The sequence below is a fragment of the Neovison vison genome, chromosome 4 (genome assembly GCF_020171115.1).
Source record: "Neovison vison isolate M4711 chromosome 4, ASM_NN_V1, whole genome shotgun sequence".
NCBI lineage: Eukaryota > Metazoa > Chordata > Mammalia > Carnivora > Mustelidae > Neogale > Neogale vison.
The window spans coordinates 192,449,925-192,455,924 of NC_058094.1; positions in this window are offsets into that span (position 1 = coordinate 192,449,925).

Consider the following 6,000-nt stretch of genomic DNA (forward strand, 5'->3'; position numbering starts at 1 on the left):
TTCTTGCTGTCTGTATGACTTAGGGCAGGAAACTCATTTAGTTTTTTTGAGTGTTGATTTTCTCATCTGTAAAATAATGATAATTCTTACTTGCAAGGAATCAAAGTTCAGAGACAAAGTATGTTTGACATATAGGAGCCTCTGAAAGAATTATAGCTTCTATTTTTATTTTATAACCTAAATATATGATACTTCCTATTCTAAACAGTGTAGAAAGTATCAGTTTATAATTATTTTTACAATTTGCTTGCTTTTTAATTAATAATCTCTAGTTCATCCCCAAAATGAGCTGTGAAGAACTGTAAAACTTCCTTTTAATATGGCTAATATCTAGTCCATTCTTTCCATTTTTATTACTGGGGAGCCCCCTGGGTAAAGTACTTTATACTCCTACCTCAATCTAGATTTGTTCTAAACAAATCTTTCTTTTTTCTTTTTTTTTTTTCTTTGTCACCTTGGAAATCCCCTTCACACCTTCCTTCTGGGACCAAAATTTTTACATTTTCTTGACCACATGTTGTTCTGCTCTCTTAGTTTATCTGCTTATTTTGGTGGAATATAATTACCACGTATATATACTGGTATAATTACCAGTAGCTTTCTGACAAAAGTGTGTACAAGGGAACCATACTTTTAAAGAACTTGTGGATCTGCAAATGCTTTAAAAAATTTACACTTGATTAACACACACAGAGAATATGGAGTATGGAATTCAAGACTGGAAAATATTTTCATTCAGAATTCTTAAGACATTATCTAATGCCTTTTGGCTCCTGCTGTTGGTCTAATGAGGATGTCTGATGCTCTCTAGTTCTTATTCCTTTATATATGATTTTTCCTCTATTTTGAAAGCTATTAGAATCCTCTTTTTATCAGAGACCTAAAATCACATGATAATGTGTTGGTTACAGATTTTTATTATTGGCAGTTTTTCTTTGATAATTTCTCTCTCATTCAAATTCTGTTTTCTTGGAAATTCCATTAGGATAGTTGAACTCCTGGATTTATCCTCTGATAGTCCCTAATTATTCTCTCCTATTTTCCATCTCTTTATCTCTTTAAAATTTTCTGGATCAGATCAACAAATGCATCATCTGAACATTAATATTTAATTACCAAGACCTTCTTATTTTTATTTTTCATTATTCCATTTTTTAAAACTTATCTCATGTGCATAGTTTCTTTTCTCATCTCTTTGCTGATATCAATTATAGTTTGTTCTTGGTTTTGCTTTGTTTCTTCTTACAGTTGTTTTTCTCCGTATGGCTGCTTCCCTTCAGTTCATTTTCTTTGCCAGTTTCTTTGGGTCTCTATCTTTTCTATTAGAGCTTCCATCAAAGGTTTGGTGACCTTCAACTGTCTTTTTATTTAAGAGTAAAGTATTAAAGGACTCTTGTAATGTGAGATGACTTTGCCAACTTGTTGGCTTCACTGTTCACAATCCAGGTATTGTTGGGAGCCATCATTTTCTTGGAGTTACCATATGTCAGCATCTGAAGATCTTTTATCTTTGGGTCAGTTCCTTCTGAAAGGATCCTCTTGTCTCCCACTGGAGATTATAAATATGGCGGCTAACATCCTGATAACTGCGAGGGTAAAAGAGTCTTCCCATTCAATCTGTAAATTCTCAATCACTATTTTTAGAATGAAAGCTCATCAGCTATGGCACTAAGAGTCTATGGTTTAGTTTCTTCAAAATTAAGGTTGTTGGTGCAGGGTAGAGGCAGTAGGGTGGAGAGACTAAGGATGTTCCAAAGATGGTTTGGTAGGTTTTATTGCATTCCTAAGCTGCTGTATTTAAAATATAAAACCTGAAAACGTACTTTCTAGAGAAACATTAAATAAAGTGAAGAGTAGAAAAGAAGTATTTAGGTAATACTCCCAAGGTAATGGGGCATGAAAGATTCTGGCCGGAGGCCTAAGACTGAACTGACGACTTCCCTAATCATTAATGCTACATGACTACGGCATCAGGATGCAATGATCTATGGACCATTGATTAAATTTTCCCCTTGGTTGGATTGAACTGAAAATAGAGATAATACAATAGCAACTCAATGATGTTATGAAATAAATAAATGATCCTGTGCCAATGGGGAAAACAAGCAGAACCTCTGAGTAGTGAGCAAAGCAGAGAAATAAGCTCCCCAAATAAACAATTTCAATGTATATTTTCAGAAGGCTTTTCTGTCACCAAACCAATTATATAATCAATCACTAAAGCTTTTTTAGAAAACTGAGATCTCGACTATATTATAAGGCTTGATTTTCTTTCTCCTGCAAGGGAGAGGAAAACTGGAGGGCCTCAGGGAATCTGCATTGCCTCTTCCTACTGGAGCTCAGAAAATAGTCAAAGCCAAGTCTCAGATTATCACAAAGATACTCTTATTATGATAGTTAGGAATTTGCAAATTTACTGTCTTCTGTTGTACTTAAAATTGTCAACGTAGCTTTTTTTGAATTTTTATATAATTTGCAACCTCAGACCAAGCTGCAATGGGGTGGGGACAGAAGGTCTGTAGTTTAGCCCACTTTTTTGTTTGTTTTTGTTTTTACTGAAGATATGAATTTAACACTCAAAGTGTCTCATTCACGTTAATTAATATATATCCCTGTGTAAGTCTTTTAAAGTGGACTTAGTACAATTGTAGTATTCTTATTACAGAGGAGGAGACAGATTGTGTAAGTAACCCACTCAAAGTAGAGCTAGAAGAGAAATATGGACATGTTTAGCATAGTTGTAAAGTACTTTATATTGATCAATTTTGTAATAATTTTGGACATTAAAGTCATGGAATTTGCAATGAAAATATATAGTAGGTTCCATTCCTTATTTTTTTCAATATAAGTCCAGGTTCCTCTGCATTCCCAAGAAGTGGCAAAACCTTATTGATAGCATATTTGAAGAGTTATATTTAAAAGAAAGATTTTCCTAGTTAGAGGTAAGAACAATGGATCATAAAAGTCCCTGAGATAAAATACTTAAGAGGTTCCAGCAAAAGTAATTATTCAGATAATTAGAATTGTGATTAGACTTTATTTGTACCTGACCTAATGTATGCCTGATCTAATAATACAATGAGAACTATGCCTGAGAAGAAGCTACTCTAAGAGGACATTGGGATATAACAAAAATAAAGTGGAGAGAAACTCCAGTGGCATAGAAACCATATGAGTGACGGGGATATCTAGGGAAAATAAATCTCTGGTCTTTAGATATTTTAATATTACCACTGCTGTTATCCCATTTTCCTGAAATATCTTCTCTGTATTTGATTTCAAATGCAATTAATGTTCATCTATTCCTGCTTCTTTTTGGTTAGCTTGCTAAATAAAGCCTAGTTCTGATAATCCCTATAATGTTATGTGACCAAAAAATAATGGGAGATTGTTTTGCTTTTTGTCCTGTTTCAGTCCATTTCATGCCCCTATCAGTTTCTTAATTTGATGTCTCATAAAGAAATGAATGAAATTCTTTATTCAGTTTCATTTACACTGCATATAAATGGAACTTTCCTCATCTCCCATATTATTTATCCTATTAAATCAATGATGAGGAAAGGAATTTATTTGTCTGGCAATGTAGCTTAGCTACACTTTTGTCTGGGATTTTTATCTGTGATAAGCAATACTTATATCAAAGCCATAACTCTCTATGGTTGGAGGATGCTACAGCTCTTCAGCATTCCACAGATTTGCAGAATGGTTCTTCCATCATTTACCCCATTTTCTTTAGTTTTTCAGCCAAGTTATTGAATATCATGGTGGGATGGGTTGTGTCACAGGTGAGATTTCTCAGGAAATAGACTGAGGCAGAAGTGTGTGGGAAATTTATTTACAGAAAAGGGGATTAAAAGAAGCACAGTTAAGCAGGGTTTGGGTGTGCCTCACTGCTCAGTTCATAGCACAGGGAACTCCTTTTCTGGAATGTCCCTTCTGGGTTATCTAAAATCAAGGAAAGTAGAAAAGCTTTTATGCCCTATAATGGCCAGTCATTAGTTGTGGGATTTCCCCAGTGAAAGAATTGGTCCCTGGGTAAAGTGGTCCCTGCAGGTGAGGCTGCACTCAGGTGAGAGCTGTTAGCTTCCAATACTCCCAATAATTGGGAGAATGGATGTTTCAGTCCTGTGGGTGGGGTGAGTAATCTGCATAGCCTATAGAAGCATCCGCCACCATCCATTCCTTGCACTTTCCAGCTACATGAGTGTCATATAAGTTCTTGGAGATATCCTTCATTTCCATATTTTAGTGTGCCATTTTTCCTGGAGAAGCACACAGAAGGAAAGGTTGGTGGGCTAAACTACAGATCTTCTGTCCCCACCCCATTGCAGCTTGGTCTGAGGTTGCAAATTATATTCATTTTCTCTTTTCTCCATCACCCATTATAGATTCCCTTCACCTTTTCTGTTAGTGCTGCTAATATAGATGCCTTAGTGGAATGACCCAGAATTTTGTATCCATGGTTCTGAGTCATTGGGCACCACTGACCTGTTTAGGCCATGACTTCTGTATTCATCTATTTGTTGACGAAATTGGGCAAGCATCACCACAGGGGATCACTTAGAGGCCAAACGTATGTTTCTTTGCTCCCACTTCTTTGCCCTGCCCCCTGCCAATGACCAGGATAAATATTATCCCTTCCACCTTGCTATTCTGTTTATCTGTTGGTCCATTTTTGGCGAAGGACAGAGGCTGGCTGACATCAACCATCTGACTTCTCCAAAGATCTTCACACCCTTTCCTGTAGATTTTCTCAGACCTTCTTATCCCTGATCTACCAATATTTCTCCTTCTAAGCATTTGATTAAATAACCAGGTCATTATCTACTCCCATTGGATATTTTAAAAGCTAGCACAGTCTACTCTGTTTTCCACAATAAAGTGGATTTTTAGGAGCACCACTCAAAGTTCTTCCCATTGTGAAAATTGATCTAAATCAAATTTTATTCCTGAGCTGGATTTTTTTTTACTTTTTCCTCCTCTATCTGCTGATGATAAGGGATTCCTCATCAGGTTATAGTTATGAAGGAGTGGAAGGTCCTGTTTCAAGAGGGGTGGATATCATAGGGATCTGGACCACTTGATTATCCTACTTACTTGTGCCTGCACCTCTTGGTGACTTTCTTCATGTCTGAACTATCATTTTCATTGAATCTGTAACTTGGTGTGACAGAAAACAGCTCTTGATGGGCAATTTTGGCTACACGGTCACTTGATGCCCATGGTTAGGTGATCTATTTTTTTTACAGACCCAGTAGCTCACAAGGAACTGTTTTTCTTTTTTTTTTATCATATAATTTTTTTTTTAAGATTTTATTTACTCATTTGACAGAGAGAGATCACAAGTAAGCACAGAGGCAGGCAGAGAGAGAGGAAGGGAAGCAGGCTCCCGGCTGAGCAGAGAGCCTGATACGGGACTCGATCCCAGGACCCTGAGATCATGACCTGAGGCTTGATCTCAGGTAGATCAAGGCAGCAGCTTAACCCACTGAGCCACCCAGGCGCCCAAGGAACTGTTTTTCAAATGGTTTTCCATTCTCCACTATGGGGGACTCTATATCCTGAACCCTGTGGATCTTTGTTGTGGTTCTTCTGAGCTTGCCATAAAGTCAAAACTAGTTCCATACATTAGACCTGCTGCAGCGCCTTTCCTACTCTGGGCCCTTTTCAAAGCTGGAAGCCTTTCGTATTATTTGGAAGCCTATCAATTATTTCATATTATTCACAATATTTCATATTATACTACAGTATGGGTTTGAAAGGCATTCCCAAGTGAGAGACATGCTGCTTCTGGTATCTTAAGATATTTAGCAAGTATTGTTCTTCTTTCGTCATGGTTGGAGGTATCATTTGTCATGCCTCTTATTATGTAATACTCTAAAATTTAAAAAATCTTAAACCAATAGCATAAATTTTGCTGTTCATCTTTATATTGTGAACTTTCAGTTTTAAAAGCAAATATAAGAATGTCTTACTCGTTTGCAGAATCATCAGAATGAC